The sequence below is a fragment of the Varroa destructor genome, unplaced genomic scaffold (assembly GCF_002443255.2).
Source record: "Varroa destructor unplaced genomic scaffold, Vdes_3.0 BEIS01000003.1, whole genome shotgun sequence".
Taxonomy (NCBI): domain Eukaryota; kingdom Metazoa; phylum Arthropoda; class Arachnida; order Mesostigmata; family Varroidae; genus Varroa; species Varroa destructor.
Genome location: NW_019211456.1, coordinates 9,388,709 through 9,416,037, shown reverse-complemented (window position 1 = coordinate 9,416,037; position 27,329 = coordinate 9,388,709). Strand labels below are relative to the sequence as shown.

Below are 27,329 nucleotides of genomic sequence, written 5' to 3'. Positions count from 1 at the left end.
ACAGACAGACTTGCCGCTCAGACGCGACTGTTTCTTTCGCTTAGCAACGGGCGGCAGCGGCAGCGTTGGCAGAGATACCGCTGACAAAACATAAAACCGCATATTTGGCCCGCGTAGTTCCGATGCTCCAAGGGCTACAGCTACATATAAAATCTTTTACATTTTTCTGCTTTGTCTCGCTCATTCACACACTCTATGTTTTCCTCCCGGTGTTTCGATCTGGCACAACATAAATTTATTCATGGTTCCCAATTGGCTCAGGTGTATGGAGTTGCTGATGGCACCTTCAGCTTCTTTTCGTTGTATCCGTCGTGTCTGTTAGAATTCAGCCTGGCAAATGGCACGAAGAGTTGCGTTCCAAAGGCAAAGTTTGTCTCAAACGGACACAGGCACACAGACGCCAAGAACATCGGGTAACAAATGAATCGCCTGCCCAGTGCGGACGCTACGTTTCTATATTTGTTATTGAATTATTTTTGAACTCAACGTCTTTCGGTGATGACGCCGCTAAACACAAAAGAGGACAATGCCCATTGAAATGCCCTGATAACAACAATAACAGCGACAACAACAGCAGTAGCAGTAGTAGCAACAGAAGCAGCAGCAGTAACAGCGATAACAGCGACAACAAAGGCAACAAATAAGTGCTGGGCAGGGTCAATCGACCCACGGAATACAACAACACATAGCAAAAATGACGCTAAGGGATACATGGTGGGGCGAGGGGGAATTGAGAAAGAGACATATGGTAGAGTACTTCTTCGCTTTGTTTGGTGCCGCTGTCACCGGTACCAATTGGTAGAAAACGACGGAAAACCGTTTGCTGTTCGCCGCTGTCCTCTCTTCGTAGAACTGTGTAACCTCATAGCTATGACCATCGTGCTATCTGTATTCCGTAATATCCCAGTATTTTTATACGTACTTCTTTGCATCTTTATGGTGGTGATACATTAGATAACACCTCGTCACAATTCCGAATTTCAGCCCATAAATTCTGCGTTATCTTGTTGTGATTGAAGAAATTATGTCGTCCTATTAGAGCACTGTGTAGAAGTCAGCTTCCCCTGTTTTACGATAACACAGGGAGCCACAGTCTCATTGTTGAACTTCACACAATAGCAGAATAGGTCTACCCCGTTGAGGAACGAACGTGTCTTTTACATTCAACACCCAGAGTCTACATTTAAGCCACCAACACAATCGCTAAATGATACTTCAAAGGAAAGAGCACGCTACTGAATATAGCAGTGATGACTTTATGATTAGTTAAGGGTGTACGCTAACGCTTTAGGCATTTGCGCTGCATTCCTTTTTGAGCTTACGGGTGCACTAAACACACAACGGGTCGACCTATTGATGTAGGCCATCTTCAAGCAACTATAGGTATATTGGCGTAGCCTAGCATCAGCCCTTTGAGCCTGACGACTCACTTACGATTACATAGAATTTCTTGCAGATTAAATTCTCTTCCCTCCAAAGCAATCAATCTAGTAGAAACTGATCTGGTGAGTAACACCCAGCACTCTACTGAGAGCGCCTGGTGCGCGGCGTACTCTGACCGACTTCAATTCCCGCTAAGCTTAAACATTCAGCCGGCGGCCCATCAATGAGTTAAGAGTTCGACAAACAACAATGAAGTCGATGTCACGCTGGTGATGACAATAATTGCGCCCACAACATCAACAATAGCTGAATATTTGCCTTCAGCGTTTGTGGCATTTGTCGCAAAGGTGCTTCTTGTCAACGTATCCATTGTCTGAACCACCATATATGTTTATATCTGTAGTATTATACAAGGCTCCTTATTTTTGGGCTCGTTCTGCTGTTTCGGTCACTGAAAGGATGCTGCGATGCCCTATTCTTCGCGCGCTGCATCTTCTCCCATTCAGCTGGATTTAGTCTCGAGCGCAGGAGGCAATCACCTCGGCGTGAAGCTGCTGTTGCTAGCTAGTTTGAAGTAGCTAGGACAGTTTCAATAACGCGGCGCGGTAGACACACATCGACTGTAAGCATCGACGTATATAATACATATATACATATGAAGGCGCTAAAGATGTTCGTGTTTTGCCGGGTGCTCGAAGAGCCCCAAGGTGGCGTTTGGCCCACCCACGACCAGTGTAATCATTGCCGTCTTCTTCGTTTGCGTACGGCCTTGTGTAGGTATATGTGCGGCTGTCTGTAGGTGTTCGAAATAGCGCAGTTAGCGCTAGAGGACGCAAAGATATAGATCGAAAGCAAGGGGCAAAACGACGGAGGAGTGACTGAACCTTCTGAAGGCGCAGCGTCAGTTAGTTTTCTTTGCTCAATCCATGTGTTGTTCGTATAATGGTCCGCTTGTCATAAAGACATAAACCCGATGCCTGAAGCTTCGCTTAGACAGCTGTCGGAACCCAGCCCAATGTCGCAAGTATGTAGTAAAGAATTGCGGTCTTCAGATCTCAGAAATTTAACGGTGCTGCAAACGTCTTAAACGGTTGAATCGACTCTCTAGTTTTTGCCCACATTCATCATACGCAGGCGCAAGGACACACGGAACCAAATGGTGCGATGTGGTAGGGAAGACAAACCAAGCTAATACAAAAAACGCTTGTAGGCTAAGCATATAGGCCTGTTGCATAAAGTCCGTTTTGGATTATCCAGTGTAGCTCGCATGTGTATGTCGAATATATATATATTGTATATATATATATATATATATATATATATATATATATATTGTAGAATGCGGATTTAAAACTTTATGATATTTGTCTGCCGTTTCTGCTGCGGTTGCTGCTGCTGGTGTTGTTATTGTGTCTTGGCGCTAAGAGCAATCCCTCGCGGAATTTATTTGAGGGATTAGTTAATCATATGCGCTCATAGTGCTGCAAAAAGCGAGCGTTGCCTCGTTATGTTTTACTGCTTTATCAGGCGGTTAGAATGTTCTCAGATAGGATAACCAGGCTCTATACATATATGTACTACTAAGGTGAAGCCCATTCGTAAACGTTGTGAGGTCAGGCGAGGTAATGCGTTGTTAAGAGTATGAGCATAATTCTTGAAAGCAGTGACGTTTACTTGAAAGAACTGCCAGATCAGTGTATACAGGTACCTCATAGAATCCCGGATACGGAGGTGGTTCTTCAACGACAGGAGTGACCGCATCTATTTGTATATATTTCACTAATTTCAAACGCAGAGATTGTTTTTAACTTGAATAACAATCTTTTTGACCAGTAAAGCTTGGTTATCAGCAATATTTATACGCGTGTCTGTACCGTCAATTTCTAATTAAGCCTGGTTGAAATAGGTCCACAAGGAAGCGATACGAGTCAGCTATATTTGCAATAGCGTACCTATTGACGGATATTCCAGGATTTACAAATCACGCAGTGACAGTGACTATCATACGGTAGTAGATAAAATCTGACCATCTTCTACCAATTCTAAAGTTTGCACGCATGTAATCCGTGCATCGCAGTAAGGCCCGTTGCTACTTGTGTTATTCATGTATAATATATAGGTCAAGCTAAGGCCACTTGCTACAGACAGCAACGATACGAGGTATTATTGGTGACACTGTTCGTCTGTCTCGCCTCCCTTCTAAGCCGATGATGATGATGCTACTGACACCGTTGTCCCCGCTCCTGAAAAGGAGTCGGGCCTAGCTAGGAAGGAGGTAGGAACCGTGATGGAGGATGTTGTTGTCCAAATGACAGAGACCGCCGACGGCGCTGTCGAGTCTATAGTGAGGAGTACCCCACTATCCCGCTGGGCTATAACTGTGGCACCACACCGCTTGCGCCAGATTGCGCTCTCCAGCGCATTGTCCACCGGGTGCTGTCCGGGTTAAACACACGAGCCACAAGAGGGTGCCACTGTATGTATGGCGAATGGCGCTGCTGGCAGAAAATGGCTTTCCCGGTCGAATACATCAATAGCTATACAGATCTGACGGATGTTCTCTGGCGCTAATTGTACATATACATTTACTATTTGCTGCAACACCCGTAGCAGGCTTACCGAATCAGACTGCGTTTAAATCTGGGGCGAATTTCCACCTGAGGACGACGCGCTCCGTCGCACGGAAATCTCTTTTCCTTCAAAAGCTGCGTATTATGTAACTAAGAACGTCACATGGATGTCACGATCGATGTGTCAGGAGTATTTCTAGTCGCTGGTACTTTCAATGAGGCCGCGAGATGGCTACAAGCATTTTTTTTCTCTGACGAATAACGGTAGCTAAGCTTCTGACTCACTCAGCGTGTGTTCTGAACGAGCTGATCGGTGCTATGATCCGTTATCATGCGTAGAACCTGACACACTTTAATTGGTTTTTATTGTGCCGAAGTGGTTCATTTTAAGTGTACATTCTTCGTTGAAGACTTGAACTTTAACATAGCTAAACGCACTTGCTTCAAATAAGTGCAAAGCGCTGTTTCCGATAGAGTAATCTGTTTTAAATACGTGCTAGCGAAGGTTCGCTATGATGTGTCACCTTCCAGTTAATTATAGAATAAACCTCATTGCATTGCCTGTATAGTTCGATGAAGCTTTAATAGCGCGACATAGACAATGTAATTGTTCGTCCGGCGTTATTTTCTAGTGCTCTATAATTAGCCGAGTGCTCCATTACAACTGGTACGAAGTAAACAGGAGGCACTATGTTCCACCTACTCTCGCTTGAATAGGCTTTGATTTTTTCAGACGTTGTGACCTGATCGACCCAGTGGGGTTCCAATATTGTGCGTACTTGTACGAACGGCTGGTCCTACGCCAATGTGTGCCAAATTGGCTTCGCGTATTCACAGGCGAGATCGCGGTATAGAACAGCAAGACGCCAAGAGGTGGCGTCTTCGTATGTAAATAACTAGCTTTCAGTAAACGTGACGAGAAAGTCATTTATCGGCGCGTTGCTGTCACATCAGGCAGTTGGGGTTACTGCAAGGGTCTCTTAGATGGTGCTCAAAATGGCCAAGCTCGATCGGCAATATGTGACATAATGACATACCGTCGTTCTGCGAGGAGACTACACATATGAACTATGCAGGTTAATATATTATTAGAAATTATATACGCATCTAGTTGACATTTCAGTGGGAGTCTTTCTCAAATCTGATTTTCTTCTGTAACCTGCATTTTTACCCTCGACGTTCGCAAACGTTGAACACAAGCTAGGACCTTAAATTATATGCAAGTATACTTGCCTACTTGGTATTACTTAATACATGCTTTGCCGAACTCCTCGAACATATCGCGTTTGCCCATATCGTAGTCGGAGTGTTCCCAATTAGTTCCGTTTTCGCATTTTATCCGAGTGACGCATGGGGACTATCCGCCAGTGGGGGGTAGCCAACTGTCACAGGAGGCCAGCCTGCTTGTCTTCCGTCCCACATTGACGTTGCAGTCGGTTGGGTTGGGCAGGCCGCGTCACCGGAATGGCAGGTTTCGTTCTTTCTGCTCTCGTCAATTGCTTGATCCTGCTAGCACATCCTACGCTGTTGCTACCAACACACAGCACTCGTGTTCCCGGTCCATCTGCAACTCTGCCCTGGATGAAACGTTCCCACCGAAATGTTCAAGGGGAAAAGTAAGGCTCGTAGGGAGCTGTACAGAGAACTCGAAGGGGGAGCCTTCTCGCGAGGATGGGACTGACTGGTTTCCGCGTGAAGCGGAGTTTTGCCGGCAGCTTTGCCTTTTGGTTGAAGCTGCGGGCGCTAGTTAACGCTTGCTGTTTCCGCTGAGCTACTTCTGCCAACCGACACAGTTACGTTACGACCACGGTCGCATGTGGAACATTACACAGCCAGTAGCTCACTGTGGTTCTGGGCTTGGAAACAGGCAGAAACATTGAGGGGAAGTCTCACGCATGTCGACTTTTCCCACGAGGAGCGACAGCTAGAGGCTCCGAGGGCAGTTAGCTAAGGCACTGATGGAGGTCCGTGGCGTTTGTAGCAGCAGCAACAACGGCAGCAGCTCTATCGGCGCTAGCGACGGTGACTTTACTCCAATCGAGTTCTTCGTTTTTTCCACAGCCTCCAGTCCATGGTCGATTCCCCACGGAGTAATGCCGTTGGGCGGCGTACAATTTGATATATTTGATATGCGTCCGAGGCCGTGAGAACCGGTAATGGCGGCGTCCTGGTGGTAACGGCGGCTTACCCTAACGTCGGCGATACAGCAAGGGGACGACACAGTAAACACGCCTTGGGGTTCGTATCGCAGACGCCCGTGTCGCGACGGGCCAGAACATGCAGAGGATACAAGAAAGAAGCAAACGAAGGAAAAGGCGGAAATAAAGGACGTTGGTACTATATTTCCTTTGAGACCTCAAGAGAAGTGTAAGGTGAGGAGACTCAATCGAACTGCTATTGCTTCGATCTTCGAGACCGCTTGTCACTTAAAAGTGCTGTGGAGCTTTGCGCGGGCCTGCGAGCTTAGTTGGCCGGCACCATGCTACAGTGGCGAGATGTACTGCTCACCACTAGTTGGAGCCTTTGGCCCTCTACAAAAAGCTCTCGTCTAAAAAATACAAAGAGAAATTAATGACCTTAGCGCGAATATCAAATATAACAATAAAACGTCGATAACGTACGAAAATAGAGCTCTATGTATTTTTATGGCCACACAACAACTAGATGCATGCCGCTAGCTGAAACCTTGTAGCACAATTTATAAGATGAAAACTATACCAGTCGCTCATCAACGCTACACCTACGGTTTATTCGATGTGGACAACACAAGCTTGCTCATAACAATCACCTTTTTCAATGGATACCATCTGTGTATAATTAAAATCATCGATCTTATACTCATAATAGACATTTCATTCCATAAGGTACATTATAGACAACTGCTAAATAAGCATAAGCAGTTTTTGCCAAAGGCTGTCATTCCGATTGCACCTGCAATTACCTCGAAGAGTGAGTGATTAAAAGGCCTTCTGCAAGGTAGCGTCATTCCAACTTCTCGACTAGCTGAATGTTTACCTAAAATCCAACTGGCGTTGAAAAAGCCCGCGCTGGGAGTACGCAACGCAATTGGTTAGAATCCTTTCATGCGTTCTCGCTGCACACTGGCACGCACACACACTGGCGCTATAAACCCATATTCCTTCCACTTACTGTCAGTATAAATAGAGCATCGGCCAAACGCCTTCCCTTTCTTCCTTTAGCCAACAATCAGTGTATAAAAACAATAAGAGTAAAAGCATATGAGCGTCTACTTGCGGCCTGTATGTTCGCGTTGATGACACGCTTCGTTATCATCGTGCTTCGTGCAATACACACAAAGTCCCGTGCGCAAGAAAAACTTCAGGTGACCATATCACAAGGTGGTCGGCTGTGAGTCCTGCTCCTATACCCTCAGCGATCTTCTTTGCAGAAGGCAGGACCCGTACCAAAATTGAAAGGGTAGGCTACCAGAGAACGTAACGTGTGTATACGATTGCTTATCGTTGTTCGCTACGTATCGTTATTACTACTGAGTCGTACTCCTGGTGCTCGACCGACGGCTGAGAAATGCAAATGACAAAATGCAATACCTCAAATAGAAGAATACCAAGAAGAGAGAAAGAGAGAGAGAGAGAGAGAGAGAGAGAGAGAGAGAGAGAGAGAAAAGAAAAACCCGAAGCACGACAGCTCTCCTCGCTGCTTTTTTATCTTTGACGCCACGATCCCCCAAGGTTCTTGCGCCCTTCGCCTATCTCGCTTCATCGGCCTCCATCGTATTTGCGTGTGTGGCTGTTCTGTTCTCAGCAGGCGCTTTGTCAACCTGTCTGCCACACTTAGAAGGCGAGCTCGCGTTTCTTCCACAGTCAAGAGCATGTTCATCTCCTACGTCTTTTAGTTTCGTTTCTCGGGATCCCTCTCGAACGCTTTTTCCTTTGCCCCCCATTTACTGGCAGCTTGCGAGGGAGTCGCTGGATTACAATAGGAATACGGATAGGGCGGAGGTCCAAACATGCAAAGACGTGGGACCCGGCCGCCTCCTAGAACTCCTCTACGGTGAGAGGACCGAGAAAGAGGACCTAAGGTATCACAATGGATCGGAGACGGGAGAAGTACCATTTGTTTGTTTTGCCTTCATGGGACTACGGCCGAACGGACGACGAAGTATATCGCTTTGTTCTGACGCTTATTTCCTGCTCTGCCATCGATCACTCTCGATGGTGGTCGGGTCGACATTCCGTTGCGATCTGCAGCGACGTAGCAGCGGCAGCGGCCATCCGACATTAGCATTGGCAATGTTGCTGCACTAGCTACCTGCTACTGCAGCTACTGGAGAAGTGCCATCCACATCTGACTGATATGTCTTGTTCCCGCTTTCTCTCGGTGCTTCGATGCGCCACCAGCTTCGATGTTCAACTGTTTGTTCGATTCTACGGCCCTTCCTCGTGGACGCGATCTATTCCGGCAATTCCATCGCCTGCCGCCTGCCGCCTGTCGCATAGATGGGATTCATTATATGATTGCGAGCATGCTGAAAAAAAAGTAGATGGTTGATGGTTTGATGGTCCTGCTGCACATTGCCTTTCTTGCAAGGCTTATGGGCGCAAAGTAACTCGACTTGGTTGTCTGCTCGCCGCTTCGGCCGGTTTTCCATCAATTCGTAAGCGATGTTGCCATTTGATCCTGCGAGTTGCATAGAAAAGGGAGAGTGATAGACTAGAAAAGGAGAATGACAAAAAGAAACAGGCGCAGGAAATAGAAGCCGAATATCGAATTGGGGAACGGCGATTTCTACTCGTGCAGCCTCTGTCATACACACGTATGTATTGTACATGCATCGTATGCATGTAGAGGAAACGAGCGGGCACGCTGTGACGAAAAACAAAATCTGCTTTGAGCAAAAGCACCTGCAAAACTCAACACAGGCCGGTTGCAGTTCAATTTAGGTCTATGCATGTATATCGAATGATTGGTATGTTCCTATGGCGATAGACGTCCTCTACTAACTTATTAGGGACATACTTTACTCCATACTGCTCCAGCATGACCATGTCTAGATAAAAACACAAACACCAGTATGAGCTGTCAAACACATATATATCACATCGTTAATTTCATTAACGTGAAATTAAGCCAGTTATGTGACTACGGTTCGATATCGCCTAAAAAACTACAAAATAAAGATTTAATAAAGTAGTTCAGACGATATTAGTCGACTATATTGTAATATTATTCACACTGTGTGTTGTTCTCCCACTCTGATACAGTCTGTTCAGGGGACCCGTGAAGGTTTGTCATCATGTTAGTTTCCAGGTATCAGATGGACCGAAATTTGGAGCCGTCGTTCGGTAACTGGTCGCTTTCGCTTTTTTCAGACCTTGCCCAGTCACTTTATTCAGTGTTCCGAATGCCTTGCGTGCACAATGCACGAACTTCTATCTACTCAGAGCAAGCTCAGGAATAGGAGCTGTACAGCAGTGAGGTACAATAATAAGCAAATATTCCATGACTATGCTACACCAGCAACGAGAATTTCGCACGATGATAACGTGCGATAGTGCTAATAGCGGTAAGGTTTCTGCCGAAGTCATGGTAAGTGAGGCTCCTACTGCTAAATTTGAAACGAGATACGAGCTCCTAGCGCAAAGATGTAGACAACATATCGGGGTTAATCTGGAAGTTTTCGTAATATTAATTCCATATTTTCAATTATAGTTATTTTTCTGAACCATCCGGTTCCGTGTAAACGAAACGACCGATCATTGTACATTAGTAACGTGCAATTTTGAATCAAGAAACCCGGAGTCGTACATCCACTTCAGATAGATACAGTCAATAGATTTACGCTGTTTGATTATGTGCAGGCTTGCGAGTTTAGACCTGCGCCAGGATCAGAACCAAAATCTTGTTTATTGGTTAGCTAGCAGCAAATGTAAGAAGCGTTCAGGTTGGGCTTGATCGCACACTACTAACTATTAAAGATGTGCTTCTGGTTGGACTTTACAGGGCTTCGGAGACTGACCGCGGGTGATTCTGTTGCAGACGAAATTTTGAATATAACAAACAGAACTATCGAACAGCAAAAGGCCATTTGTATCTGGGATGGCTTTAAGAGATTTGAAAGTGGAGAAAAAAATGTACTGGACCCATCCCAGTTTACGGTACGTCGATGACAAACATGCATGAGGATGACTTCGCTGTCTATCGAGGTTTTGGTGCGACTTCGCCTTTACAACACTTATATAGATAGATATAGTCATAGAGTAGATACCCATTCATAAATCTAGAGTAGTGGCTATATACGTCATTGATTATGCGATGCGGTAGAAATGAACGAAGCAAACAACTGCGAAACCATTACCGACTATAGAGATCACAATAAAGGGCATCATTTCTGATCTCTCTATCATCGTCCCGTCCTTTCCAGTTAGATTTGAATTATCTACACAGCAAACAGAATACGAAATCTTCGCTGGTTGGTTAATATCAAAGAACTTTGACAATCACAGCTAGCGATCAAAGTAAATATACGAACTACGCTTTACCGCAAATTAGTTACGCTCCAGGATAATCGTAATGCATCAATGTTATGGACGTTGATAGCGTCGCCCTGTGGAAGAGAATCTATGAGACCAAAAGGACCGAACGTATTCCCGGTGAAGCAATCGTCGCACCGGATCGAACCCGTCAAGTAATAACGACAGCCAGCTACAGGAGACAGATAAGAAGCAATAATCATTTATAACGGCAACGCTTGGCTCTGCTGCACGTGGGAAATGCGTCAAAACCACGACACCACCTATGGCCTGTTACTAGGACGACATGTATACATTCTTCTTCGACATATATACAGGTACATATTATGTTAGTCGGGCGCAATTCGCTGTGAGCATCGACTACAAAAAACATTTCAATTACACCTGTATATTAAATATGCAAGCTATTGTTTCGACATGGTGGTCCCAAGGCAGACCAGTTATCTTTCTGGATTGTGTCACTTTGCGATTTGATCTAGGTACGATACGACCGTGTAGGTTGTTGTTGCGCAGGGTACTGTCAACAAACTTGTGTCTCTGACATCATATAGTAGGGTTCGACCGAACCGAATGTGAAACCAATCCTAGTTGAGCACTCCACGTTGGACGATTCTCATGAACAACGATGGCTGACGTACTATAAGGCTAGAATACCAACCACAATTCAATAAACGACGCAAGCCGTTATCTGTGATAAAGGAAAGGCGCTAAACGATTTGATCACGGGCTGCTTCATCGGGTACTTTGAAAGCCCGGACAGATCGTCATATTGTCAAACAAATCATCAATTTTGACGTGTGTGTGTGGCCTCTTCTAAGCTTCTGTCAACATAACAGACGATACGTATTTAATTTATGCGCCAATTTCTGTCCTAATATGTTAGAAAAAATCGTATTGTATTGCATAAAAGTCTTCAGCTGCGCCTCTGGCCGCTACAAGTTTCGTCGAGTCGCCATTCAATCGGGTGCTCGTATAGGCGAAGAAATCGAAAGACTGAACGTTGAACGAAACATTTGCTCCATAAAGTTAAAGCCGAAGCCCTATAGTTCAGTCATTTTCTTTCACCTTTTATAGCCGGAAGCCGGCCTCAGTGCATCTTGTATCTCAATCTTAACTTATGAACCAGGTGAAAATATAATTCGGAGGCCAAGTACCCGCTTTTCCCACAGATGGCGCCACTGTTGCCAGCGGGGACCCATTAGAGGTAGTAGTGTAACTGGCCTTAGTTTTTCGACATACCTCGCAGCGATTTTTTCGATAGGTGCCTATCGCAATCAGAGGCTCAGTATCTTAGAGCCGAGTGATATCCTATCTATGTAAAAATAGTATCCCAAAATTAGTAGTAAACCTGTCTCATTTCAGAATCGAATGGCGAATGGGCCGCTTCCTCGAACTTCTGTTGCATTGATAAGGGCTTTCTAGTGAATGGGTCTATATTGTTAGTATTTTAAAAAACTTGCCTAAAACTCAAAATTTCTTTTGTAAGTATCTTAAAAGGGAACCTTCGAACCGCCATATGGAGATATGCAATGGAAGGTTGAAGGCAGTTATGACTTAGACGGATTCTACGCCTTCCTATCTGCATAAATAATCGCATAAAAGCAAGAAATTTGCGTCCAGAGCTATTTTTAGCTACAGCATCGATTTTTTATTGTTACATGTACTTGGTCTAGATTGAACCGTTCTCCCGTTTTGTTTATACTTGAATGCATCTAGTAATAACTAGTATATAATCAATAGAATTCCGAAAAAGCGTAAATAAATCTCCTGAGTAATTTTCAGTCACCGCGCCAGTCACGCGTTACCCTAATGTGGATGTCACGTCGCCTACCTATCATAGATTGTGTTAGTTCCGAAATGTTTCAGCTTCTTCCAAACTCATATAGCAATACTACTTATTCAAGAAAAAAGTGATAGACAGGGACTTTAAAAAATATCTATGTATTTACACGATTTGTAATGTAGTCGGGTTCACGCGCTGCCAGATTTACGGTCGTCCTCTGTTAGCTGATGTTTAGGCCATTTATCTGATTTGAAAACGACAAACTAATAATAGCGAAATATCGTTCATAAGCGTACTGCGTATTGCTCTTTTAGTCACAAGGTATTCCCTAGACAAAATCTAACCGTTTGTCTCGCTGTCATTGCCATAAACCGTCTTTACCGTTGCGAAATCCCGGACTCGGAAATATCTGCTCAACTCTCTTTCTAGATCTATTTTCGGCGAGAAACAGTCCCGGGATGCATCATGAACTCCATAACGCCTCCAATTGGTGCATATGGTCCGGAACATCTACGGATACGGTCGTACGGAACGAATCGGCCTCGATTGGTTCATAGCAGCTGGTCCTGCATGTATTGCAGCCATTTCTTCTGCCACTGTAGGCTTATACAACACTCGACAGTCGATAGTCAGTCAGTCGCTAAACCCCTCTTTATATCCGGCCTCCCCCGCATCAGCAGCAATAGCAGGTTAGTAGCCCATACGATTACATACAATCACTATTGTTTCACTCGCCACGTGCTTTTTCCTATCCGTGAGGCTGGTCCACGAACTCAGGCCTCAACAGCCCCCTTGTCCCTGATTTCTCTGATTGCGGTAGCTGTTAGTGATGGTACTTGTGCCTCTAGTGACGGTTTCTATATAGCGTCAACGAGAAGCGTCCTCAATTGTCCATGTATGATTGTCCGGCTGCTGCTTCCACAATTGCTGTACTAACCTATCCATAACACCCACGTATCACCACGGACACACACGAATACATATCGAAATGGCTAGCTCCTATCGGTAACGCGAGCTCGCCTCTATTTGATGACTAGCGAGTGCCGATGCGCGCTCGAGGTGTGCTCCGACGGAGTTCCGCACGCTGTTGAAGTGGAGGATTCTAGTTGCGTTGATCCGCCCCCGTTTTAGATCGGATTGGATCAAGTAGGGTCAGTGCGACTCAACTCGTCGAATTGTCCCTGCGACAAGCACTTCGAACACTCTACGAGAGGAGAAGGGGGGTAGCAGCGGGGGGCTTACGAGGTCATCAAGTGACGGCAATATACGCAAACAGAAACTGAGCAAGGGGGAGACAAATCTCAATTCGCTCACGCCCGTCGCCCGCTCAGTCGCCCGGCAAAAAGCACACATTGTGTACCACATTACTCGATACTAAAGGACTAGCGTGGAACAAATAAGCCAAGCATTGAGCAGTGAACAGAGCTGCCATATGCGTGCGCGTATCCTCTATGTAGCTGGGTGTGTTTGCGCTTTACGGCGTTTTATTGCGCTCATTGACGATTTCAGTCGCTCGTTGGTGGCTCGCCACTGTTTTAGTTGTAGAAGTGCGCCATTGATTCGAGCGTCACTACGAAGAGCCAGCCATGCCATGTGACGGTGATGCGACGCCCGTATATAGGTGGCAAGTATGTCTCTGCCAACTACACCTATTCAAATAAATGTAACAATGTACTCTGGTGTGACGTACTCTGTTTTTGGCACTAGCAGTGCGCTCTCGCTGCCAGCTCTCGTTCGGGTTCTATGAGCAGGGGTGCGTCAATGAAGTGCTCGTTGGATACGGGCCATCGACACCGCTATTGACCATTTCGGCGGCGCTCGACAGTGGCCGAACGGCCCCGCGTTCCCTAAAAGGAGGAGCGAGAAGAGTACAAAATTCAAATACATGAAGTCGTTGTTCCACAGCGGCAGAATTGTTATACGTATGTCCTCATTTCCCACATCTGTATACTCGACCGCTTGGTGGGGCTTCTTTCACATTTGTAGTATTCTACAGATATACAAACCCCCTCTTTTGGTAACGATGGCACCAAACTAGCTTCAAGTAATGTTTGATTTCAAAGCTTGTCTAAAAAGCAGATGTGCAACGGGCTGTGCTTTGTTGCAAATATGCACATGCAAGGCAAAAAAAATTATCAAACTCGAGTGTACGAAAGAATATTTCGTATCCATTATTTTACTATAGATCCGTAACAGGGCTAGGTGCGTTGCCTACTGGCACTCCAAGCTGCCAGTCCTTCCATTTCAGTTGCAATTATTTACTGCAAACATCCGTCCATGTAGGTTTGGGTTGAGCTGACGATTCGTGGAAGTATCCTAGCTATGTTTGCGTTATCTTCTTCCGAAGCTGGCGACAGTTGTTGATGCATTCATATAAGATCTTTTTACTATATGTTTCCGATCCGAGCGTATACAGTCGTATGTATATGTACCGAAGTCGAGTTCCATTGGCGTGTATTCATTCCACTGGTCTGCCGCTAGTATCGTCAAAGGAACAACATCGTAGTATACATGGCACGATGCTTTCATAGGTAACCATGAGATATTACCTGTATGGATGTATGCACTCACATGTACAGCTGTGCTCATTGATTAGTAACATTTCAGCTGGACGGGATGCGCAAGTTACCCATTGGAAGAAGAATCACAGATCGTTTGACAGCTGAAAGCTACGCGGCACAAGCTTATCACTATGGAACGAGCAGTCCTCTCTCGTGCTCTTAAAATGCCTTGCTGTGGCAAGACGCAGACTCTGCGCCAATCTCCACTTTCCGTCGCTTATTCATTTGACAGAACTGTCAATAATGAGCATTGACATTATTTTGGCCAAGCGTACTTAACGGTAGACGTTTGCAGGTAAAGTCCAGTAATAAAGAAGGCACCTGCCAATGACGGCAAACGTTCATCGAACGGGGGTGGGGGTAACATAACAGACCGCATGGGGATCGCGATGCAGATTTTGCTCTCAAAGAGCAGATGTTGTGCTTGTTTAGCGCCATTGCTCATAACTGAGAGACACACAGATGACAGTACGTACGCAGCGATGAACTTCGCCTTATTGTTTGATAAGGTGAGGCCATGCAATTGTCGAAGGCATACCGGCGTGCCACGTTTTGTATAGAGACGTCAGGTTAACGAATTCAGCCAGTTGGAGACGGTCCGCTAAACGCACATTGATTTTTCTATTTGTCGTTACCCTGCGCGACGATTGCGTTTTTAGGGGATGACGTTCCGTGGCTGTGACTAAGGGCAAACAAGTTTGCTACAGCATAGCCATTCACGATAACTGCTCAAGGGGTGACACAGTATTTGTCGTTATTTTAGTTGCTACAGTTTGGTCGGTGGGCACTAGCGGTAAGAAACAAGCGCTCTAGATCCTTAGACGGGATTGTTTTCTGTGTCTGTTAAGGACATCTTCGATACAATGTGTAACTTCTAAGATAAGTCCTTCCGAAGAAGAACACTGCTCGTTATGAAAGCATCGCCATCCTCTCACATCTAGCTGCTTCTTATCTCCTGCTAAGCGAGTACAAACTCTGAGCCTTATGGCTGTAATTGTAATCCTATCATGCTAGGTCATTTGACTCCACGTCTCCAATATACGCACGTATATATCATATATATACGTGCTATTTACCATCGTCTTGGTAAATACCATACATTCGTCGATAGGGTATTTGAAGCCGTGTTGGTGGCTCTGGTTCTGCTGTTCCCTTTATTGGCACTGCGGATATGTAATAGCTGGTGCTCCTGTTGCTTTTGCTGCGCCTGCTATTCCTTTGATAGCAATCAAGTTTTCTCGCACCTGCCTAGGGTTGTGGGTCTCGTGTCTGCCCACCTCGATGAAGTTGTCTCCCTCTAACTACCTCACCCGCCATCATGCGTAGATCCGTCTGCATTGTTGGACCCTCCTGACACAACCCTGACAAGCGGGCGTGCCGCCGATACTACCAGCATCAGTGAGGCTTCGGGCACTACGACCAGCAATGGCGCTAGTGGTGGCGTAGTTACTCGTCATTTGTAGCCTGCGAAGAGCAGTCACTGTGCAAATGCCCGCCGATTATATCGTTGTCGGCGACGAGCATCATAGCGCACTCAGACTTGTCGTCGTTCTGTGACAGCAATAATTGTACTCGGAGACTGGCGGATGCAGCACCATCGGCCCGATAGTTCAACGAAGCTATCGACTTCTTAGTCACAGAAGAATTAGCAGAGCTGAGCGCAGAGAGTATGCCGATCGAAGATCGCACAAGCCGGAGCACGGTTGCAGTCGTTGGTACATCGGTGGCGCGCTTCGTTCGTGTATTCATCGATTCCTCGTCGGCTTCCTCCGGCGGGACTCCTTCCCCATGAACCTCCAATCCCCTCGCTTTCCCGGGCTTTAACATTCTCCCACAGTGTGTTCCTACTACGATCGTCGTGTCTTTAACGCCTTTGCTTTGAAGCATACAGCCAGCCTACCGATCAGCGTGGCCAAGCTAAATTGAATCTATCGGCTCAACAAACTATCGAGAAGTTGGATCTTAGAATAACGACAAAGAATTTATAGGCGGCGAGAGCGACTAGTGTCGGCAATAATGCTCACCCCCAGTGATAATGTTAATCACTTCCCCTGCAGTCGTTTGAGGTTAGTCGATCGTTCGCTACGAGTTGGCCGTTGTCGGCGAGACTGACGAGCGATCAGGACGCAGCCGTAGCTAACTTTGCTACTTCCCTCAAATGAGTATTAAAATGTCACTTACATTCATACTCAGTACACTGAACACCATATACGGCCGGTTGACTGTCAGAGAATAATATATTGAATAGGTTCATTGCTCGACGCTTTTTCTGTGCATGGATTGATGCAGCCAAGCTCGTTACTTTTCCGTAGAGATGCTAGCATCTACCGCTGCCATGCGGAGTGACGGCTTCAACTCGAAATGATCAAGGAGAGGCAGGAATACGCAAAAACCCCCTCATTCGCTAGATGGACACAAATTAATATTCTAAGTTTCATGTCCGCTGTTTCTGTTCAGTACTTCGGATGGCCGATTGCCGGTGTGTCTAGGCCCGATTTCGGACCCAGACCATTGCGGATATATCAGCAGGTATTTTATGTCGCAGTACCTATCCATCCTCCGATGTTGCTCTCATGTGTAGCTGACTGGGGGTAAGCTGCGTTTCACGCGAACCCTTTGAAAGTCGCATTCGTATATCTGTTCTTGCAAGTCCTCGTTTTAGACCTCGATGGAAAATCCGAAGCACACCTATCTAGTTGAATTTCACTATGGACTACATTTTTGGATATATTTGTGTGTCTCTAAGCTCTAACCTGTTTCAGTTAATGAAGTACACTTCTTATATGCTCGTGAGCAAAACACACGCAATGGAAAGCATCTACACGATATTTGTGTATTCCAAATGCATTTTATGTAAGTTCAATACTTACAAAAGTACAGTTAAGAACTCGTGGCGTAGCGAAGCAAAAATGACGTCTCTCTAATATCGCTTGATTTTACTATATCAACTTTAAAGTTTGGTAGTTCATATGGGAAGGGTGAAAGAGACGGTGGGGTGGGGGGTGGAATCAGGGACGGTCTCTGACTTGAGCCCTACCAGCGATACATGAATATTTCATTTGTATGAGTAAACAAATGCTCCAATAGTCAACATTTGAGTGGAATCTTTTTGCCGCTAAACGGAGCGGGTTATGATGTTCGGTAGAAGATATTTGTATTTAGCAAGAAGTGAGCTCCTCTCAGAGCCGATAACCTGCCTCGTGTACCTTTCTGCATGGTGTTCCGTTGTTGTCTTTTAGCTATTGTTAAAGTATGATCACTATCGTATCGTTTCGCATCATCGACGATGTGTCTGCAGTAGCACCCGGCGTTCCTGATCGTCTGATCCGTTTGTGACACGCGCACTCGATTCGCCTTTTACCCAGTCTCTATTCATCACCCGGGTTTTATCAATTTTCGACTGAACCGTGTATTAAAACTGTCCAATATTAACTGTGCATATTAATTTTTCTTAATTAGTTTCGAGCCCTTTCTACACTAAGCCTATGAGCGAAACAGAGGTTGGTCATCAATTTATGTCAATCTATACCGACGCACGCGTTACGGGCGAAGCTTCGAGCTACGGGCGTCGGAAGCTGCTGTAACAGCGGCGAGATGTAGAGAATACTAAGTGTGTCTATTATACTGACCACCTGAACGACAATCTACGGCGCCGCTATACTGATATAGGCCGAACTCAGGTAGGCATAAAAGCGTCCTATCTCTCGGTCTCGCTTCAGTGAAATCGCAAAGCTATGAGAAGCTCAACGTATGCTGGCAATTGAATCACTACTGACCCTCTGCCTTATTTTCGCTTGCACCCATTAGCTGTCCAAAGAACCCTTTCTGATAAACGGTGCCGTTATCAGCAGCTACAGGGCTGACAACAAGATACGAGTAACTGCGATTATCTTTCGGGTCTAGCTTGTACCGTACACTGACAATGGAACATACAACACAGAAGGCTATCTATCTCCACCAATTCGGCGCTCGACATCGTACGAAACTTCGCTAAATATCGTCATCTACTTACAAATAAGTTGATGTTATAACTCCGACGCTAACAATTTTCTGGTTTCGTTTGCTGCTGCTGTTCTTGTTGTTACTCAAATATTATATAGTGTTTATATAAAATCGTTAGATGACTTTGCAAATTTTGTCGTCGTCGTCGTTTTGCTCGGATCACGAATTCTAAAGATTTCCTTGAGACTTTTTATTGGTTTTTTTTTTGTCTGAGATGAAAGAGAAGTGCCGCAGCAACATTCTGAGCCAGCTGAGAGTGGCTTTTGTAGCTTGAAAATTACATCTTAAACTTAAAAGATGCATCCCACACAATTGCTTGAACTCGTAGAAGATCGCTGTTTTCGAATGAAGGTAATCGTTAGATAAGCCCATATATCTTATCGATAGGCTCGTTACTATACGCGCAATGAACTTTTAGGGCTGCCTCCTATATCGTTTTAATAATGAAAAGAGAACTTAAAGAAGATGCCATTTGATATAGCCATCGGTAGATAAATTGCCGGTTAATTTAACGAAACGAAACGAAAAAAATTTGATTATAAAAATATTGAAAAAAGGAAGTTACAGTCAAAATATTTCGTCAAATTGCTCTTTTTAATAAATATATTTTTCGGTGAAAAAATTCTACGTGAGGTCACTAATAACATTCGATTAAAACGATAGGTATTTCTAACGATTGGGTCGCGTCTGACCATCATCACACATATGACTGTTTATTATGTTTATATGTGTATGTATGTAGTTTATATGTATATGTATGTACATATATATATCTACATATACATATACATATAAAATATAATATATATATAATTATTGCAAGGCTGTAGTATTCGTAGTTACTGCGGTGGTTGTGATAATAGTACTGCACGTAAATAGGTTTCGTTACTCTTTACGTGTAAATTACGACGTAAATATTTATATGCAAAAAAGAGCAGTTCCACATGTGAAACTTCAAGAATTGAATTTTCGTTTGAAGTTATGTGAGCTTCGTGTTCATCAAACAGTTTTACCACAATTACCGCATGGTAACCCTATTTTCTCGCAGCAATTTGCTTCTGTTCCCGCACGGTGTCCATTGCTGTAGCCGACACAAACGCCGCGTTTCGATGCAGCAGAAAGAACTCTAGATAGACGCAGACTCTGACTAGCAGCACCGATGATCGGTGTCGGCGCCCGAACGGTTGGGCAGTCAGACGACCACCGACCCTTACTCAGATGACTATGGATAACTCTATCTGCCAGATACGCTTACTTGTAGCGGTAGCAGTTGGTAGGAACAGCAGTACGAACAGCCGATCTAAGCCTATCAGTCCAATCATTCTCATCACCCCGCACCGCGGCTATGCTTGCTAGTAATCAGCCTCGTTTATTAATGGCTTAATCTTGAGTCTGCTGTACGTACTAGCACCTGCTACAGCAGCAGTTGTACTAGTAGACCTTATCTCTATCTACCAGTTAGGATCGCAGGACTGCATTGCCTGACGTCCGGTACCGCGAAGGCAGCCAGCCGGCCCGGACAGGCCTTTGTAAGGGTGCGCTCACATGTAATGGGCGAAGTTGAGAATCTCGTTGATGCTTTTCTGCTGCTGCTGCTGCGGCTGTCTCTGTAGTAATATCGTACGCATTCTGTATCATCATGCCCCGTTTGGCCTTTTCCCACTCTTCACCTCACGATGCTCTACCCCGTGTATACACTCATACATAACCCTCATAGGTTTAACCTTGGTGGCTGCCATAATGGTACTCAGACGAATAGTGGAGCCTAGATACGCTTATTAACGCAGGGTGATCGTATAGCGCAACCACTGCAAAAGGGAAAGCATGCACGTCCTCGTCGTCTAAGGCCACGTATAGGTTAGCAGCGGAAACGTTTGAGGGCTAATCCTTCAGCTTGTCAAATTGATTTGAATCACTGGCCGACATTGACAATGATTATGCCCTTGACATTTTTTGTAAATGTAGCTTGTATATGATCTCTCACGCTACTGACAAAAGCTGAAAAAACCCTGGGTGTTGCACGTTTTAGAAAATATGTTTTCTCGATCCGATGGATAAATTTTAATGCCTTTAGTAATGAAAAATCCAGCATGCCGATCAATGTTCCCACAAATACACGTTTCTTTATTAAGATCTCAGTTTAGAGCTTTCTTTAAGAAGTTTTTCAAAAAGCTTCATTAGCTTCATTTTAAGCGTACTTTTGTGTAGCAATACATAGAGGAGATTAGTATCTGCAATACAGATTTTGTTAGAGCGTGTGCTAGTGGTACCCCACGGAAAGAAATGGACTTCATAAGGTAGCGTTAACAGTTAACTTCCATCTTAACTTAGTCTGACGGCTTAATTGAAAACAAGGGACAAGCAAAAAAATGTAGTCCACCCGTTTACTAGACGCCTACATATCACATGCTACAAGGATGAAAGTTACCTAACACTAATAGATAATGTCAACTTTGACTCAAAGGCACGCATTTAAATTTGAGCCGATTCATTCGTACTCGTTCCCGCTGCCGTTAGCTCCATTAAACCGAGCAATACCTGGGGAAAACTGATCATTTTAAGGTGACCATGCGTATCACGAGCTCAAGCTTTGTACTACTTCGAATTTTTAACCGCTTCGAGATTCTTTGAATTGCGATTCATTCGTGTCGATCGTTCTGCGAGCTGTCTATTCCTGGATAGTAAGTGGCCTGTTGCAGACAAAGGATGTGGTCTGCTCCACAGAGACTGAGATAGAAGGAGAGCCCGTGCAGCTTGAAAATGTGGGGAAAATAGAGAACAGCTAGCGATACAGACATACCGAGACTGAACAGCACGGGAAGTGGCTCGCTCGTCTTGCCGCCGTACGAGCTTCAGGGCGAGCTAAGCGGCTTCAGCTAGTAGTGCTAGTACGAGTTGTCCTTCAAACATCGATAGCGGCTCAACCCAATGGCTATTTGCATGTCAGGGAACGATTTGCTTGGATGGTTGGCTAGCAGTTGGCCTCGAGCTTAAGGTGTTCCTCGTAGAGGACGAGTGGCTGATATGGCATTGGTGAAACGGTAAATGGTCGAGCGATTGGAGAGCCAGGGGCAGTAATGGGGAGGGCGTAATCGGTGGCCCCTGAAAGAAGCCGTCCGTCCGTCTGTCCGTCCATTTGTTAGTCGAAACCCCCGCTGACTAATCAGCCCGTCGGTATCTTAATGAAGGTCCAGTTGCTCCACTTTTCAGAGTGGGATCTGTTTTGTGGCGATTTAGACCAACCCAAATGTCGACTAGAATAGTTCTGCCCGCCTACAGTGCCTGCTTCGTTCATTGGCGCAGTCTAGTAATTCTTAATGCTACTACCTTCTAGACCGCTAAAAAGTAACTAGGGAATCTACTCATAAAGCTGAACTAACACGCACACCGTACACGCTTATTTATGCGACGAGGTCACTGTTTATCATACAAACGACCAGCCACTGTCCGAGGCACAAGGAAATCCATTAGACTGCTTAATGCTGAAGTGACACCGCTAGCGAAATCCCAAGAGCTGCCGCGGACTTTGTAACCTCAAACGATCAAACGAATGAGCCGAGTGAATCGCAGAGTTGCAGTCGTTCTGCACCGAGGTACGCAGGCTTTCTGCGCAACATCATATTATATGTTCTCTCGATGGTTCAAAGTGAGATAGGAAAGAAAAGTGCAAAATCACTTACAAAATTGAACTTCCTTTAGGTCAGTACCGGAGTGATCCATACAACATACCTTACCTCCCTGAGCATGCTGCACATATCGTGCACAGAACGTGTGCATGATCGAGTAGCGTCCAAATCAATCGGGGTCAGCCTTAGCGTCGCATTAAGGCGGAATTGGTTTCACTTCTAAATAATAAAGTCTAACGCCCACCTTCGATGATCCCAAATATGATCACCTAGACATAAGCCTTCCAAGTTGCTTCATTCACTCTAATCTATTTATAATAGACGATTACATAAAAGAGGAGACCTTCTTCCAGGCCTCTTAAGTGGTCCCTGGCCAATGAGATAATCGTGCTTGTCGCAACTGCCCTTACCTCATATGAATAAGGTTTCACTTAAAGCCATATTGACGTTGTCCTCATCCTGCACCCTCTTTAACTGTTCATCCCGCACTTTGTTAGAACTAATACTCCTACGCAGGCCTTCTCCTAGACAAAGAATAATCGACAATAGACGAAGAAGCGCATAAATGCATCCTTTTCTAGTGCAACGACATGCACAGCTGGCAGGTTGCAGCGACATTGGGTCGAAGTATTTGAAGATAATTGGTATTTAATTAGCCCGTTACTAGTAAACCATGCCGCGGTGTATTGATTTATAGAAAAGCCGAACCTACCGATAACTGTGCGCTATGCTATATACTGTATAGGCCCATAAGTGCAAGGCGTCCCGTAAGGCCACTTTACGATCCCTCGATTAATTACGCGTACCGCACACAAATGAATCAAGTAATGGCGATTCGACGTCACGCAAAATGAAGGTCAGAAAATGAGTGAAGGTACGTTTCCACTGACCGTTGTATCTAAAAATTGTTGATAAAGCCTTGCTTGTTAAATCATTCCAATAAAAATAAACCATCTGTGCACTGTTGAAGTGTCGTGGGGATGCGTCAAATAAAACCTTAATCAATTTTACTTTACTTTACCCTTAATCTTTTAACGTCCATCTTGCAATTAAACTATGGTCACCCAGACATAAGCCTTTCGAGTTACTCCATTCACTCCTTGGTAATCTTCTTATCTATACCTAAAAGATTCTGCTATAAGTCCAGTACCAGAAGAACCACAACTTTAGAGAACCATTCGAAAGCGTTCATGAAATTGGCTGTTGGACATTATTTCAAGTTATCTTTTACTAAACATTTTGCTGATACCTCGAAATAAAGCTAGCATGTCTACGATAAACAAATCCAAATGGAATGTTATTTTAAATAAAGCATTAAACGCTTCTTTGTGATGAAATAATTAGGAATCTGAACGAAGAAGGCTAGGCAGACAGAGCATTTCGACCACTGTCAAGTTTATATGGTAGGAAACAAGACGTACGCGAATAGAACCCCATCTTGATGTAAGACCACCTCTCATTTATCTGTAAATTCCGTGTCGCCCTGTGAATGACAATAGTTTGCGCCTGGTCGTGCTTTCTGCAATGGCAAGAGCTTATTTTTATTGCCTATTTTTGGATTGGATCGTAGGCAAAAGGGCCGATCTATGCAATTTGTACAGGTTGACTCGAAATCTATTCGCCCTGCTCTTCGATAGTGCTAGCTGTGCTACCAAAAAATTGATAATTTAATCTGTCTAAATCTTGAACATAAGAAACGTAACATGTCGATCTGTAGGGCAACTACATTATATGGTCGATAACCGGATTCTGTGCAATGGAACTGTACATGCCGGGGTTGAATTTTCAGTCGAGTCAAATGTACATTTCTTTACACGGACCCTTTACTTACCGTCACTTAGGTTAGGTTGAATCCTTACATTTCATCCGGATAATAATCTATAACATAGTAGATGAGTTGCTCCTTTGATAATAATAATGTGATAGAGTTAAAAGTAGGCAGAAATAGTGTGCACTAACATCGCGGTCAATGGCCAAGTATGAGCGACTTGTGCATGAGTCCCGTATCACATGCGATTCATGCCATAAACATTTGCACATTGCTGAGAACGCATGTTGCTGTTTGAAGCTTTCTTTCTTAGCCTCTTCTTCTCTACACGCACTTACTACTTCTTAGTAGGACTTAAGGCTCGCCTTTTTTAGACTCCTAACTGATATGGCGTCTGATGCTCAGTGGCCGGAGGCCATATCGTCCTCATCTAATGCAGCCCGAAGCCTGAAAAACTCACTCCTATACGCTGTCGTTCCTTTCTGATGCTGCCTGTCTCCCTCCTGTTACCCAACCTAGTGCTCTCTCGGGCAAAATCCCCGACTATTTGCTGAGTTTTGCCTTTTGGCAAAGCAAGAAACGGAGTAGTTCGCTGGCTAGCTCGGCCGCGGCACACTGAAGGACTAGCGATGGCTGAAGAAGTGACTGCAGCAACAGCAGCGGGGGCAGTTGAGGAGGGGCAAGTGCAGCGGTAAGAACGGTTATAAAAAAGGAGCCATTAATATGAATGGAAAGCAGGCAGCTCGTGTGATGGTGTAGCCGTAGTCGCGGCTCGTTTTCTGCTGCTGCTGCTGCTGCTACCGCCACCGCCGTTGTACTCTTCTGTGCAAAGGCTGGCACTGGCTTCACTCTCTCCGAGCAAGCGCCGTTTACTTTGAACGCAACGATGCCAGTTAATTACGGATGCCAATGGCGTCGCCAAGCTCCGGAACAACGTCTGCGCGCAATGCGTTTATACAAATAAGTCGAATGGGCATCCACTCCTTTTCGAAAGGGGCTTAGCTTTGGAAGGCTGGCAAGACTACTACAAATACTACACACTACAATCCCAGGACCTTCGTAGCGTTTCAAGCAGAATGTACGTGAACGATGCACGCTCAACGCGTTTCCCATGACGAGGAACGCCTAATCTTCGAGAGATGCAGGCAGGAATTCGTCCAACACTGCGTGATCACAGTAACACTGTCCTGGTGTCCATGTCTGCCGACGTTGAAGGGCTGCACAGAGAGAGAGCTAAGGGCTGGCCTGGGATAGGACCTTACTTGCTAAGAAGTTGAGCATCTTTATTGCAGGAACGAAGAGAAAGAGATATCCCACATTAGCCGGAAAGGCGTGGACGAGGGTCTTCTAAGTTTTTTCTATTTGCTACTCGGCATTTACGAACGATCCGCAGAAAGGAGCGGAGTGAGGCTCCGCACATTATTCGCTTTGTCTGTATGAACAAAGCCTTCCGTTACTCCTCCTCGTATCATCGTCGTAGTGAAGCTTCGTTTTTGCATAATATGCCATCGCTGGGAGAAAACACCAACGCGTTTGGCTAGCTCAGACAGCAGCAGTATAAAGAGCAAGAGATGTGGATTAGACGATATACGTGACGGGCGGGTGACGAGCTATCTCTTTCTTAAGTTTTCTGCATATGGAAAATATGCGCCGAATATATTGGAAGTATATACAGGGTGTTGGAAAAGTTGCCTAATCTTCTGCCATTTGAAATCATTACGCATCGATACGTTCTACGGAGTGTTTCGAAAAAATCGCCGTTTGGGGTTGCATGACTTTCCGAGTACCCTGTACATCCGATCCATGTTTACGTTACCTACCTAGAAGAATTTTCTTCTAGTAGAAGAAGTGTTTTGCGTAATAAAGATATGGGCGCCATGAATACAACAATATTATAGAGACAGCCGCACAGAGATGAACTTTCCAGGAATTTCATCATTGCCTGGCCTGACTCCCGTCCTACCCCGGGTTATTCATGCTCGCTACTGCCTGCACATCGTCGTTTCCTACTCTATATAGGTAAAAATTGTTATACAAATTTATTTAGCATTTGGAGGACGATACTAATGAAAGTTACCTGTTAGCTGGTATAATCGGTCACGGTATTTTTATCGACATGCTCATTCTGTCGTCGCTTTATGTAAATAAAGCAAACGAACCTGCTAAACGAAAACGATATAGGGAGGGTATATGGACTGTCTGAATGTTTCACAGAAGCAATCTGTGTCCGTTTCTTCGTTGTGTTGTCACCGTCGCTGGATTTCCACCGCCTTGTTTCGACTATTAGAGGCCCATTTACCCCTTTAGCAGCAAAGAGACCTGCAGATTGCCCGGGGATATAGCAGTCTCTCTTATATGGCCATAATATCGTAGCCTGGCGGCTGCTATCCCGCGACCAACGCCCACATAGTTGAACCAATTAGAGTGATATACGGCACCACAACGAAGCCGGCCACAAAGTGTTACAGCAGCTCGGGGCATTCTTTCTCCCGCACTTTTTTTCCTGCTTAGTAAGCGGCTTTGATTTTTTGAGGCTGAGTCAGCCTTACCAACACCCCTATTTTACCACACCTATTATTAATTTTACTACTACTATTACAAATACTATGACCTTTCAACATTCATATAACAATAATGTATTAATGTTATATGAGTTAGTGTATATATGTGTTAGTCGACAGTGATCTTGGCTTGAATGTGTTACAATGAACACGTAAGATGATTCCTCTCTCCGGAAAAGCGAGAAAGATTGAACGAACGATTCAGCGCAATAGGAAGTTGGAAGAGGAGGAGGCGTATCCTCTGCTGCTGCCGCCGCCGCCCCTGCTTTACGTAATTCCCTTGTCCTTTGAACCTTTGGCTGATTTCTGCTTGTCAGAGTCATCCTGCCGCGGTTGCCACCGCCTGCATTACCGCCGCAGCTGTCGAGAGTATTAGTGCACAACTTATTGTGTTCTCCCGCTATCGCGCGGCTTTTCGTTATTCGTTCGGTTTCTGCTACTAACCTTCGCTACAGCCTAGTCCTCATGAAGCCCGCCTCCACTTGTTCCCGCTTGCCTTGGCCCTCGTTCATTCGTTCCTTCGTTTCCCTTCGCTTCTCCCGATTTCCGCTGTCCTTTAACGG

The 27,329-nt window shown here is 45.1% G+C and overlaps 1 long non-coding RNA gene across 1 annotated transcript in view; it reads left to right on the top strand.

Moving 5' to 3' along the window:
• LOC147756495 (uncharacterized) overlaps positions 1-27,329 on the top strand; it is a 47,598-nt gene that overhangs the window by 16,875 nt on the left and 3,394 nt on the right. The window contains exons 3-6 of the long non-coding RNA XR_015323891.1: positions 9,305-9,521; positions 9,936-10,090; positions 10,533-10,782; positions 12,678-12,937. This is a non-coding gene — a long non-coding RNA (uncharacterized LOC147756495). The remainder of the gene's footprint in view (positions 1-9,304; positions 9,522-9,935; positions 10,091-10,532; positions 10,783-12,677; positions 12,938-27,329) is intronic.